Raw genomic sequence first — 15,192 nt, forward strand, 5'->3', positions numbered from 1 at the left:
GGACATTCCTCCCACTCAAACAAAGAGCACAATTTCCAAATGCAAGTAAAACCTCACTTTGCCATTATTATTACAGAAAAGAGAAATGTTTGTATCTTTATTTCCACATCTAGGGATGGCTATTAGTAGTAATAAGTTACTTCATTATATAAGTTTCTATAAAGACCGGGGTGCCTGGGTGGCTCAGTCATTAAGCGTCTGCCTTTGGCTCAGGTCATGAACCCAGGGTCCTGGGATCGAGCCCTGCATTAGGCTCCCCGCTCAGTGGGAAGCTGGCTTCTCCCTCTCCCACTGCCCCTGCTTGTGTTCCCTCCCTCGCTGTGTCTCTCTCTGTCAAATAAATAAATAAAATCTTTTAAAAAATTCTATAAAGACCAATCTGGATTCTACTCTTTCCTGTCTTCATGTCAATCTTAAAAAATATCTTTGTTTTGTGATAAGAAGGGGGGAACTAGCTGAGTTGAGCTTTAGTTGAGATTTGCCGTCCTTTGTACTTGTAGCAAAAAAGAATATACCATCATTCTCCTCCAACATCCCTCAACATTTCCAATCTCTTCAATACCCCTCACCCCTCCAAAAAATCACCAACCATAACAAAAACCCATGATTATCTTTCACTAGCATGTATTACATATATTAGACCAAAAAAAAAAAAAAAATGTTCTCAGCAACATGACATCATGAAGTGTTCTGAGACCTCCTAGGTCTTTTTGTGGCTTCTCTTTTTCTCATCACCCACAAACCATTAAGTAGAAACTATGTGTAAGATACCAGGAATCAACTCCAGGTTCAATGGCCTTTTGGCAGCCTGGACTCATGACTCCCTTTCTCCAACAAAGTTACTTCTCCTTGGTAACAAACAGTAACATAGTATAGTGTTAAAATAATTTGTGGTTTATGCCCGTTGACCTGAAGGTGAGTGTTACAGGGTGAACTGTGTCTCCCAAAATTCACATGATGAAATCATAACCCCCATGTAACTGTATTTAGAGAGAGAGCCTTTAAAGAGGTGATAAAGACAAAATGAAGTCTTTGGGGTGGGCCCTAATCCAATCTGACTGATGTCCTTTCAAGAAGAAATGAGGTCACATCTAGAGATGCACAAGCACAGAAGACCACATGAGGACACAAAGAGAAGGGGCCAACAACAAGCCAAAGAAACCAAACCTGAGACATCTTGACCTCTGACCTCTAGCTTCCAGACCTGTGAGAAAATAAATTTCTGTTGTTTAAACCACACACTCTGTGGTATTTGGTTATGGCAGCCCAAGCAGACTATTACTGTATGGATCAAATCTCTCCTCCTGGACACTTCCCTTATCCACCTACCAAGGAGGAGGAAGCTCTTTAGGTGGTCAAATCTGAGGATGCTCATTAGGCCTCAGTCTTCATGAGCACATATGGCTATCATGGCCACTATTATCTGCATGGTGTTGGGCTGTGGTCCTGGGTACTGCAGGCTTTGGGCTGAAACAAACCTGAGTTAAATTCTAGCCCCAACTCTTGCAAGCTGTGGGATCTTGGGCACATTTCTTAACCTCTCTGACTTTATTTCCTTATTTGAAAATGGGAGTCATAGTAGTTCCTGGTGGGGCACCTGGGTGGCTCAGTTGGTTAAGCAGCTGCCTTCGGCTCAGGTCACGATCTCAGGGTCCTGGGATCAAGTCCCACAGTGGTCTCTGCTCAGTGGGGAATCTGCTTTTCCCTCTCACTCTCCCTCTGTTCTCTCTCTCCCTCAAATAAATAAATAAATATTATTTTTAAAAAATAGTATTACCTGGTAATGTTCTTAGGAGAATTAAATGAGCTAATACACTTCAGATGCTTAGCACTCAGTTAAACACAACGTTGCCTCAAGAGCTCCCCATCCTCCCCCAAAACCCTCTCTCCTCACAGTCTTTTCACCTTCTTTAAAGGCAACTAACTCCTTAGTTTAAGGTAAACTCCTAAAGTCATCCTTCATTTATCTTTCTCTAAATCCTCACATCAAATCAGTCAACAAATTCTAGTCCTGTTAAAATGATAAGTCAGATCATTTTACTTCTCTGATCAAAACCCTCCTGTGGCTCCCCATCTTGGTTAGAGTAAAAGCCAAAGACTTCACAAGGACAAACAAGGAGCATTACTTTTTCCACCCACTTACTACAGCCACACTGACCCTTGTGCTGGTCCCCAAAAAGTCCATATACACCTCTGCTTGCTATCCTCTCTGCCTAAAATATTACATTAGACACTGCCGTATTAGACAGGGTTCTCCAGAGAAACACGACCAATAGGAGATATCTCTATTCTAGAGACCTAGGAGAGGAATTTATTATGAGGAAGTAGCTCATATGATTATGGAGGCTGAGCAGTCCCATTTGTAAGCTAGGACCCAGGCCAGCCAGTGGTGTAAGACCCAGTCTAAGGGCAGGAGAAGACTGATGTCCCAGCTGGAACAGTCAGGCAAAGAGAGACAGAGAGAGAGAGAGAATTCTCCCTTCCACCACATTTTTGATCTATTTAGGCCCTAAACAGATTAGATGATGCCTATCCACACTGAAGAGGACAAACTGCTTCACTCAGTCTACTGATTGAAATGCTAATATCATCCAGAAACATCCTCACAGACACAGCTAGAAATAGTGGTTAGCCAAATATCTGAACACTTTGGATCCAGTCAAGTTGACACATAAAAGTAACCATCACAGCTGCCTCTGACTTCTAGGAACATGCAGTCTAACGTGGAATTACAATAAACAAATCTGGGGTAGTTGGTAGGGTAGAGAGAGATAGTGAGATTATGAATCAAGAGTCGAGAGATATGAGATGTATTTTCTGCTCTGTCACTATGTAGCTCTGTGACCTTGAATCATTCATGTAACCACACTGGAGTGATGATTTTCTCAGTTTAGCCTTATGTAAAAATGGGTAGCACCTACTTTCTAGAATCCTTACGAGGATTAAATAATTAGAGGAAAATGCCTGGCTCAGAGTCTGATGCTATGTAGGCATTTAATAAACATTAGGTGCTAAATGGGTATACTGGAGAAATATCCACCCCCTAAAAATTTTTGAATTAAGTTTGCCTTCTTAGAGTTATACTATAAAATCAATCCACAACAAATCAGAACAAAGATGTGAAAAGTCACCTCAAGAGGAGAAAATACAATAGTTTCCAGGCCAAACAAAACTTGAGGACAGATATTAAAATATGAAAAGAATTTATTAACCAAAGTGAGGTGGTTGGTTATTGTTATGAGCTGAATTGTGTCACCTCAAAATTCATATGTTGAATTCCTAATGCCTAGTACCTCAGAATTGACTGTATTTGAAGATAGAGTCTTTAAAGAGATAATTAAATTAAAATAAGGTCATAATCCAAAAGCACTGGTGTCCTTATAAGAAAAGATGAGGACACAGACACACACAGAAGAAAGACTATGTGAAGGCAAGGGAGAAGATGGCCATCTACAGACAAGGAGAGAGCAAACCAGACTCAGAAGAAACCAACCCTGCTGACACTTTGATCTCAGACCTCAAGCTTCTAGAACTGTGAGACAATAAATTCTGGTGTTTAAGCCACTCAGTCCATAGTGCTTTGCTATGGTAGCCCTAGAAAATTAATGTAGTCATGAATGGAAACTTAGAAAGTTGAAGTCAGAAAGACCTACAGATATACACATATATTCACCAAAGAAAGGGGGCTGTCAACCCCAAAAATGCCATCTTCCTATCATTGGGGTGTGTACGGGTTGAAGAACTCCTCAAGCTATCATTGCCTGAAATCATTATGCTTTTGAATCACCCAACTAAATCCTTTTGCTTTGGTTGGATTTTCAGCAAGCAACATTTTGACTATAATTTGATTTTCTATAAGAGAGTTGATATCATATATACAATGGAATATTATGCAGCCATCAAAAATGAAATCTTGCCATCTGCAATGAGGTGGATGGAACTAGAGGGTATTATGCTAAGCGAAATAAGTCAATCAGAGAAAGACAGTATCATATGATCTCACTGATATGAGAAGTTTGAGAAACAAGACAGAGGACCATAGGGGAAGGGAGGGAAAAGTGAAACAAGACGAAACCGGAGAGGGAGACAAACCATAAGAGACTCTTAATCTCAGGAAACAAACTGAGGGTTGCTGGAGTGGAGGGAGGTGGGAGGGATGGGGTGGCTGGGTGATGGACATTGGGGAGGGTATGTGCTATGGTGAGCGCTGTGAATTGTGTAAGACTGATGAATCACAGACCTGTACCCCTGAAACAAATAATACATTATATGTTAATAAAAAAAAGTTTAAAAAAAAGAAAGTTGATATCAGTTCTTTTCTGTCTGTCGAACTGAGGCCAGCCCCTCCCCCACTTATAGTGACTCTACCAGGGTGATCAGTCTCACAGCCCTGCCTTCCCCACTGAACCAAGGGCAGCTCCAATCAAATTTCCCAATTCCTTAGAATTGGCCAGAGTTAGTCACATGACCCTCACAGGCAGAGTCTTTCTGAACAATTGAGAGAGGGGGACCACCCTCCTCTCTCCAAGGTTGTGGACCCAAAGGATTTTATAAGTCTGTAGCTGCCAAGGCCATCATCTCACCTTATGACAAAATCTACATGGGAATGAAATCCAAGTAGGCAGGAGAAGGAGAGAGGCAGTAAGGAAGAACTGATGACATCATTTAAACTCTTGGATCCAACTGGGCCTGAACCTCAGAGGCTTCTCCATGATAAAAGCCAAGAAATTCCATTTTCTCCTTAAGCTAGGCTGATTTGGATTTCTGTCCCACAAAACCATAACAAGTCCTGACTAGCATACACGCAGATCTTTTCTTCTGCCATTGTGAATCTTCTAAGAAACCATGGCTTCCTGGAAATTTGGGATAACATCATAAGCTTAATTTAATGAGTGAAACGTTTGAAACTTTAGAGCCTGTCTTAATACTGGTGAGCGAGGTAAAAATTGAAAACTTTCCTGAGTTATAAAAGCCAATAGCTCCTTTATTTATTTATTTATTTTGCTTAATTGGGTCAAATTTGGGTTTCTGATTTAAGCAAGTATCTGACTATCTTTTGATCAGGTGTACAATTATTAATCAGAAAGTCAAATAAACTACTTTTTAAAGTCTTTCTTAAAAAACCAATTAAAAAGATGTTCATTGCAGCACTGTGTTTTTATGAACATTAAAAATAATGTAAATGTCCATTAGCAGAAGAGCAGAGACTGGGAGAAATACAAATCAGTCCAGTCTTCACGGACAGCAAATTTGGCAATCATTGTCAAAATTACTTATGCACTGTAGTAGTTTGCATGGGCTGCCATAACGATACCACAGACTGGGTGGCATAAAAAACAGAAATTTATTTTCTCATGGTTCTCAAGACTAGAAGTCCAAGATCAAGGGTTGTGGTAGGGTTGGTTCCTGGCGAGGCTGGTTTCCTTGGTTTGAAGATGGCTGCCTTCTTGCTGTGTCTTCACATGGTCTTTTCTCTTTGTGTGTGAATTCTGGTGTATCTTCCTCTTCTTATAAGGACATCAGTTCTACTGGATTAGAACTTTAACCTTGTGACCTCATCTATCCTTAATTACCTCTTTAAAGGCACTATCTCCAAATATGGTCACATTGAGGATTAAAGCTTCAAGATGAATTTGGGGACAACACAGGTCAGTCCATAACATGCACCAATACTTTGACCTAGAAATTCCACATCTACTAACTTATCCTAGGGACATTCAAATATACTTGAATGCAAACAAAACGATACATGTACAAAATTAATTAAGACCTGTTTACAGTAATAAAACACTGAGAACTAACATTGTCACTATCTTTTCAATGGAATATAATGAACACATAAAAAGGAAAAAAGAAACTGTATTTATATGGAACAATCTCTAAGAGTTCTTGTTAGTGGGGGAAAAGCAGGGAACAGAACAATGTACATGCTATTGCACAGCTAAAAAGAGGGGGGAAATATGTGCAAACATATTTTGCTTGTATATGCATCAAATATCTCTGGAAAGATGAGCAAGAAAGTAGTAACACTGGCTGCCTTCAGAAAGGGGAACTGTACTGGAGAGAAGCTTCTGGATTCTTCCAGTAACTTTTGAATTTTGGAAGGTTCTAGGGAAGAGCTGAAGAATTGGTTCCTTGCTTCATCTAGTCTCCAAAGCAGCAGTGGGGAGGAGAGGGAGAAACAGGGAGCCTGACGTGGGGCTCATGGGGCTTGATCCCAGGACCCTGGGATCATGACCTGAGCTGAAGGCAGACGCTAACCGACTGAGCAACCCAGATGCCCCAATAAATAAATCTTTTAAAAAGCCTATTTAAGAAAACTAAACATGCAACTACCATATGACCCAAGAACTGCACTCCTGAGTATCCCAGAGAAATAAAAATTATGTTCACCCAAACACTTGTACACAAATGTTCACAGCAGCTTCATTTGCAATAGCTAAAAAATAGAAATAATCCAGATGTCCTTTAACAGGTGAATAGTTAAACAAATTGTGGTCTGTCAATACTGTAGTACTCAGCAATGAAAAGGAACAAACTAGTGATATACAACTTGGATGAATCTCCAGAGATTATGCTAAGTAGGAAAAAAAAACCCTAACTCCAAAAGTTTACACACTATATGATCCCATTTATGTAACATTCCTGAAATGACAAACTTTTAGAAATGGAGAACAGGTTCGTGGTGGCCAAGGGTTAAGGAGGGTGTAGGGGTGGGAACGAAGTGAGTATGGCTGTGGAGAGACAATGTAAGAGATGCTAGTAGTGCTGCAAACTCCTATATCTTGACGGCATTAAGGTCAGTCTGCTGCTTGTGATATTGTACTATACTGTTGCAAAATGTTACCATCCAGGGACACAGTAAAGAGTACATAGAATCTTTATTATTTCTTACAACTCCATGTAAATCTGTTAACTTCAAAATAAGTTTAATTTTTTAAGTGATATTGAATAAAAATGTTTCTAAATCTTAAGGGAAAAAAGCAACATATTTTATTTAAATTCAAAAGTGAAGGGGAAAACGTTTTTGAAAGCCTATATATGTATACATTCTTTCTAGTATTATGTACACTGCTAGATAGACTTTGAATCATGAATCAATGCATTCCCTTTTTCAGCAAGAGGAACTCAGGCAGGCCACTGCCACTATCTTGGGAGGGAGAACAAAGACAATTCTTAACCTTCCAAGAGATTCCAATAGATTTGGACCAAGTTCTAGGCCATCCCATTTCCAGATGTGATCAATATCCTGGGGAGGAGAAGGGGTTTTGGAAGCAGAGGTGGAGGAGAGGAGACAGACCGAGCAAGATAGAGATGCTGATGAGAGCCCCCAAGAAGGGACCCTGGGCTCAGCCCAGCTTGAACAAAGTTGGGAGAAGGGGAGGTAACAATAGCCATGTCCCAACACGTTTGGGGAATCTGAGAGCACAGAGTATCTGACTTCCTGGGTTTAACCTGGAAAAATGAGCAAAATCTCACAGTTGTACTGAAGGACGCCTTTATGAGGCCCAGCAACAGAGCTGATGACACTGTGTGGGGGTGCAGGGGATCAGAGGTCAGAGACAAGGCCATGGGTTCTCTGAGGCTGGAGTCTGAAAAGGACACAGGCAGTGGAGAGAGGAGGAAGCAGAACTAAAGTCAGATGACCAGTGATGAAAAAGAGTTATGTCCACAGATACTGGGATGTGATGAAGTCCACATCCAAGCCCCTAAGCATATGTCAGCCAGGCTCCCACCTTCCATCTCCAAACCATAATGTCAGAAATGTCGGTGCCACCAAGGAAGAAGGATAGAGGACAGGAGAGAAAATACAGGAGTGATTGGTTTCATCTAAAATGATTGGGAAAATGAGGCACTGTTTAGATTAATTTGTCTGTCTTCAGATTGAATGGTAGTTCCTAATGGTGACTCAGTTGGCTTCTGAAAATAAAGAAATTCACTTACTTCCACAACCGAGATATGTAATTGCTCTGCATATGGATTTTATAGATAGTTTCTATTTGTATATATAGTTTTTAATATATATTTTATAGTTTTTATGTATTTTTATAGTTTTATGCATTTTTTATTTTATATATTTTACATAATTTTTATTTATACATTTTTATTTTATATTTTTATATATTTTATATATTAAAATATATACTTTAACATTTATATATTATATATAGTTTTTATATAATTTTTATATATAGTTTCTATTTTTTCATATTTTTATATATTGAAGTATATAACATGTAACCATAATTATTTGATTATTGAAAATAATCCAAAATGTGATTTAAGACCCCAAGATCAACAACTATTGACACCTAGCTTTGTCACCTCTGCACAGCCCTGCCAGCTCATATGCCCCTTTGATATGACTGAAAGTCCCCCAGTTTCTCATGTCTTTTAATGCCACAGAGACTACACTCCCAAATTTTAATATTCTTTCTCCCAGCACTGCTCTTCTCTGTTTCCTCTGGTGACCAGTGGAAGGGTGGCTGCTAAGAGACCTTCTCGGGGTGTCAAGCATTGCCGTTGTGGAAGTCCATCCAGATGCCAAGATCTGGTTACTTCTGGGGAGCCTCTCCTTTTTTATGGGCATCCTTCTCTTAACAGATGCCACTAACTAATGATCCCAAATCCCAAGTCAGCCTCTCAGTGAAAGATTACAAAAGAAGCAAAGGGGAGGGAGGGGATGCCCACAATTTCACTGTGTGCCACCTTCACAAGTTTCGCCCTATTCAAACCACCTGCACTATTATTTAATGTTTGCCTCTAAAGGAAGTCACCTTGTTCATGTGAGGAAAGATTTTCATATGTTATCTAATGGTAGTAACAGAAAAACAATCTAGGAGGGAAAACGCTTTCTCTGTTAGAAAGGAAGGTTATCGAGTGCCAAGGTCTACCGGCATCAGACAGATACTTTCTCCTTTCCAGTATCAAAAGGACTCAAAGAACATTGGAAAAGCAATTCGCTGTTAATGCACATCCCACGTGAGTATGTCTCCACCTAAAATCATCTGGTATCCCACCTAAAATCATTTCACGTACCACCACAGGGCTTTGTAAAACACCAAAGGATATGATGGGTAAGACTCCTCCCAACTCCAAGACTCCTTTGTGTTACAAATCATTCCACACCTGTCCCTGCCCAGACTGTGGAAAGTCAATTCAGGAAATGCCCAGTGGGTGGCAGCATTGAGACCAGTGCTGCCCAAGCAAGACCTTAATATAGCTCGGGTTGTTTACAGCCTCAGCCCGCTCCAACTGCCCTTCCTCCTCACCTGCTGTTTGTCTACATCTGCCTCTAGGTCCCCAAGGAAAACGACAGACCAGCACATCATTTCGTGTGGAAACCAGAACTGGGGGCTCCAAAATACTCACATTTGTTGGCAGAAGGCCCAGCCCCCCATCCTCACTCCTCATGGAATCTGAATTCACCATCTGAACCTAGGAAACAGAAAGAATCAAGAAGATCCCTGTGCCCTGAATCCAATTCAAGGTTTTAAATCAATCAACCAACCCTCCAGCATTTTTAAGCGTAGCATGGTGTTAGACAGGAATTACAGAACATAATAACCTGCTGCTTGCAAGCTATAGGTTAATTGGGCAGATGATATTAAAGCTGTTGCTATTAATGAATGGAACAAGATAGGATATAACTGCTAAATTACATGCTAGAGACCATAAAAAATGTGAAGTTTCAGAGATTAAGGGAAACCCAAGCAGACCCTTCTTTTCCAGTGCCCATTAAAAAGCCTATAAAACATCTAAAATGCAAGAAAAATTCAGCAGGATCAGGTATTAGTGATAAAAATGAGACATATGCCAGGATCCCCAGGAGGAATCCCTACAGATTAGCAGAATGATGGGTAAGATGAGGTGTGTATTAGTCTGCTTGGGTTCTTGTAACAAAATACCACAGACAGGGTGGCTTAAACACAAACTATTTCTGACAGTTCCGGAGGTGGGAAGTCCAAGGCCAAAGGGTCAGTAGGTATGGTTTCTCCTGCAGCCTCGCAGATGGCCGCCTTCTTGCTGTGTTCCCACTGGGTCGTTCCTCTGTGCTCACGTGTCCCTGCTGCCTGTTCCTCTGCATGGAAAGACACCAGTCCTATTGGATTAGAAACCATTCATATGGTATCATTTAGCCTTAATGGCCCCTTTTAAGGCCCTGTCTCCAAATACAGTCACATTGGGTGTTAGGGATCCAACATATGAATTTTAAGGGACACAACTGAGGCCATAACAGGATCCCCATCCACTCTTCAGTTTTTTCAGAGAAAATAGGCTGGAAGGAAAACAGGAAAGCAAAACGAAGGAGGTAGAGGGAAAGGAAGGGGGGCGAGGAGGAGAAAAGAGAAAGCCCATTGATGATAGAAGTGAGGCCCCAGGGATACCTTCCAACTTGAAGATGGGAATGGAGGCTGCCCTGATGAGCAGGGTTGCTCAAAGTAGAAAGGCCTTGGAGCGTGGAGCAGAAGAATCTGCCTCAGACAAGCAGCTGTTCAAGTATCTGGGAAGCTGGCTCCAAAGGAAAGAATACAAATCCATTCCAGGCAAGCAGTACTGCACTAACCAGAAAAACAGGCTGAGGGCAAGGTTAAAGAGCCTCTCAAAAGCCCCCCTAAAATCCTCTCTGCCTCTTTGGAACTGCAGCTTTAGATGCACCTAAGATTTATTCTGAGTTCAATGACTATGGATTTATTTTACCACATAAAAAAAAAAAATGTCATGAAACTAAAAGGGGTCTGCAAATATACAATAGGTCAGGTGCCTCTCCTTATTGGCCTTCTTATTCTGCCAAATAAGAACCCGTTGAATCAAGTAAGAACTATCCCAATGTGAGTCTCTTTGCATTTGCATTGAAGAGTTTTACATTTGGTGAGAAAGCCAGCATTGTTTTTCCTACCAAGGTAGGTCCAGCCTTAAACTCAAGCTGGAACTGCAGGAAGCCCCGGGGAGGGCAGATCTGAGTGTTCCGATTGAAGTAGACATAAGTATTCTTTAACATCAGCTCTACATAGAATTCTCCTCTTTCTAGGATGAATAATAGAACTCAATCAATATGAGATCTATGAAGAAATTTTATAGCACAAAGTAACACTGTTCTGATGACCAAATAATTCAGTGGGAAATGCTTTCTCTGAATCAGAAGAAAAATGGGAAAATATTTATTTACTTTTGTCCCTAGAAAGAATCGCCTCGATTGAACAAGAAGGAGCCTCGATGAGGAGATAAGCCAAGATAAGAAGGAAGGGCAATGAAACTAACACCCAGGGAGAAGACATAAGACAAATACACTGGATGCTATAAAAGACCAATTTTCAAATTGGTGGTACAGAAGACAAACTGGAGAAACACTCTCTGATCACACAGGACATGAATAAAGAGATGAAAATAAAAAGATAAAAAAAGATAGGGATAGATACTCCGGGACAAACGAAATGGTGATGTGAACTCCCAAAAATGGTGGTGTTCCCCCAAAGTTAATTGAATCCAGTTAAACCAAATGGAATAAAAGCCTTACTCCAGATAGAACTGAAGTCAGTTTTCCAGCACTAAACAAAGAGGGGAAGATCATCACCATATTCTGATAAAGATAATGAGCAGAGATCTCTTCCAAGACACAGGCTTTTAACATTTTGAAGTTTAAAGAATAATAAAGAATCTTGAAAATATCCATTCATGGAAAAAATTACCTTTAAAAAACAAAAATTATGGGGGCACCTGGTTGGCTCAGTCAGTTAAGCGTCTGCCTTTGACTCAGGTCATGATCCTGGGGTCCTGGGATCCAGCCCCGCATCGGGCTCCCTGCTCAGCGGGGAGTCTACTTCTCCCTCTCCTCACTGCTTGTGCTCTCTCGTTATCTCTCTCTCAAATAAATAAATAAACTCTTTTTAAAAAATTATGAAGTATGATCAATATAAAATGACCTTCATTATTCTATTTGATGCTTTTTCTTTCATTTCCACTATGGTTAGGATAACCCTTGCTGTTTGCATTGTTTTTTTTTGTTTTTGTTTTTGTTTTCAATTTACTATAGGTAATTCATAGATAGATAGATAGATCTTTTTACCTATCCATGCCATTTTAGCCTTTTAATTTATTCATTTTTTTAAAATGTGCTATTAATACATTCCTCATACAGAAGAGTGCATAAAATCATTTATGTGCAAATCTCTTCCTCTTGAATTCAGATAGAACCTGTGACTTGCTTTAAGCGAGGGAACACGGTGAAGGTGGCAACCACACCTTTGACTATGTTACGTCCTAAGACCCTATCTTGGTAGCCAGGAGAGAGACCTTTCTCCCTTGCTGCTTTGAAGAAGCAGGGAAGGAAAAGATAGGGAAAGGTAGGCAGCCCACCTCATAAGTGAGAGCAGGCCCCTGGCTAACAGCCACCAAGAAAACGGAGACAAATAACGTAGGATTCCACTTCTATGAGGTGCTTAGAAGAGTTAAACCCATGGAGACAGAAAGTATAATGGTGGTTGCCAGGCCTGGAGGGATGGGGAAGATGAGGAGTTGTTTAATGGGGACAGAGTTTCAGTTTGGGAAGATGAGAATGCTCCAGGGATGGATGGTGGTGACGGGTGCACAACAATGGGAATGTACTTAGGGCCACCGAACTGTACGCTTAAAAGTGGTTACGACGGTAAATTTTATGTTAAAAAATTATGCACTGGGAAAGAGGTGTTAGCTAATGCTATGGTGGTAATCATTTTGCAAAATGTAAAATATATCAAACCAATGGGTTTTACACCTTAAACTTACACAGTGTTGCATGTCAATTATATTTCAATAAAGCTGGGGAAAAAATTAAAAATAAAATAATTTTTGAAAGAAACAGTGAGATAATAAATGGATGTTGTTTTAAGCTGCTACATATGTGATAATTTATTAAGCACCACAGGAAACTGATAAAATGCTCTATTCATGTGTTAAAAAATAAATGTGCAGGGGCGCCTGGGTGGCTCAGTCGTTAAGCGTCTGCCTTCGGCTCAGGTCATGATCCCAGGGTCCTGGGATCGAGCCCCACATCGGGCTCCCTGCTCCACGGGGGGCCTGCTTCTCCCTCTCCCACTCCCCCTGCTTGTGTTCCCTCTCTCGCTGTGTCTCTCTCTCAAACAAATAAATAAAATCTTTAAAAAAAAAAAAAAAAAAAAAAAATGTGCAAAAAAATAAAATAAAAAATAAAAAATTACGTATTTGATGAGTGCTTATACAGAGCTACAACTCAAATTAAGAAATAGTATATTGCCAGCCTTAAATGTCCTTTTATGTCCCTTCTTGTTCATCCCTTAAAGCAAACACTTTCTGTTTTTGTTTTATGCTTCTCCTATCTGGGAATACATCCCTAAGTACAAGTTTTTGAAATCTGTATAAATTAAATAGTAATAAAATTTTTTTTCTGTCTGACATTTTTTATTCATCTTAATGTTTGAAGATACAGTGAGCTCTGCTTCCATTTCATTGCTATAAAGTATTCTATTGTATGAATATACCACAATTTACTTACGCATTTACTGTTGGTGGCCATTTGAGTTGTTTCTTGTTTTGACTAACAGTATTTCATTTGAACTGAGATTTTTGTAAATAGTATATAATTGGATTTAGTATTTTAATCCAGTCCTTCCCTTTTAACAGGTGAGTTTCACCCATCCACATTGATTATGACAAACAATACACTTGTTTCTACTTTTTTCTTATCATCGTTTCCCCAAGATGTGAAAGAAAAGATCACTTAACCATTAACTCTGTATCAGATGTAGGGGCCAAGAGTAGGCCGCACCAAATTGGGCCACTTCAGCATGAAGATAATTTTAAGTTTAAAAGTAACAAAAACTCAGTAGATTCAGGAAAAGTTCTTTACCTCCCTCTCAACTGCCTAAAAAGATTTTTTTTTTAAACTAGGCTCCACACCCAATGCAGCTCTTGAATTCATGACTTGAAGATCAAGAGTCTCATGCTCTACCGACTGAGCCAGCCAGGAGCCCCCTAAAAAGAACTGAGAGAGAGAGAGGACCCTACTGCAGGAAGGACGCTATCACCATAGATAACTACATTATTATATGAACTAGGTATGATAGGGAGGAACCTAGCAAGACCTATTGGCCAAAGTCCTCTATGCCCCATTGTTTCCCAGTGGCCCAGCAAACACTTGTCCACCAAACCGTTACTGTTTTTCCTCTTCCTATAAATTACATTCCTTCCCTTTGAAGTCCCAGACCCCAACCACCTTCTCCTTAGTTCAGAATGACATATACCTCATTTTGCCTGTCTTTGGAATTTCCTTGTCCACATAGATGAATGCTATTAAATTTGATTTTCCCCTGTTAATCAGTCTCATGTCAATTTGATTCTTATTCTAGCTAGAAGGGCCTTGAAGGGGATGGGAATTCTTGCTCCTGACACAGAATAAAGGAGCTTGATAGGGATTCACTGTAGTCAGGCAGATCTAAATGAATGCCTGATAAAGACCAGAAATTAAATTATACATAATCTAAAATGATGAACTAATAATTATCTTTCATATATTAATGACAAAGCATTGAAATATTTAAAACAAAAAAAAAGAGGATAAATGGACGGAAACTTGCTTGTAAGAGGATATTTAACATTCTACTCTGTCTGTGATAAATTATATGTGTGTGTACTTCAAGACTTCATGTATTCTAATTAATGTATTTGAACTTACATACAGATCTATCTCAAATTTTACATACAATTTAAAAATGTCCACAATTTCTTTTCAGGCACCCATGAAACCTTTTCGAAGATTGCCCATATAATAATAGACCTTGATGCAACACAATTATCTGAGACATATCCTCCAATCAAAATGTAATATAATGGAGTCACTAATAACGATAGTTATTAGTTATTAGTTATTAGTTAAAGATAAAGAGAAAATCCTGATGATTTGAACATTTTAAAACATAACCTTACATGGCTATTAGATCAAAAAGGAAAGTAGAACTACAACTTTAGACTATTTACAGGGTAAGAAAAAAAGAAGACCACCACATGTTAACATGTGGTAACTGGTAGAATACCCGAAGCCTTACTCAAATGGGAATGTGTAGGTCTAAATGTATTTGTGATAGACAAATATATTTGATCTTTGTCTCTGGTTCCTGGCACAAAGCTCCTAAAATGCTTAGAATTTCCTGAGTGATAGGGTTAAGGGTAGCAGCTTTT

General features: G+C 39.6%; 1 protein-coding gene across 2 annotated transcripts in view; it reads right to left on the reverse strand.

Annotated features, from left to right (window-relative positions):
- RAG1 (recombination activating 1) overlaps nt 1-15,192 on the reverse strand; it is a 38,385-nt gene that overhangs the window by 16,692 nt on the left and 6,501 nt on the right. For both annotated transcript variants that reach the window (XM_078058180.1, XM_078058181.1), the window contains exons 3-4: nt 9,936-10,081; nt 9,373-9,438 (exon numbers count right to left, since the gene is read on the reverse strand). The gene's annotated coding sequence lies outside the window, so the exon portion shown is untranslated. The remainder of the gene's footprint in view (nt 1-9,372; nt 9,439-9,935; nt 10,082-15,192) is intronic.

Source organism: Halichoerus grypus, chromosome 11 (assembly GCF_964656455.1).
Source record: "Halichoerus grypus chromosome 11, mHalGry1.hap1.1, whole genome shotgun sequence".
Lineage (NCBI taxonomy): Eukaryota > Metazoa > Chordata > Mammalia > Carnivora > Phocidae > Halichoerus > Halichoerus grypus.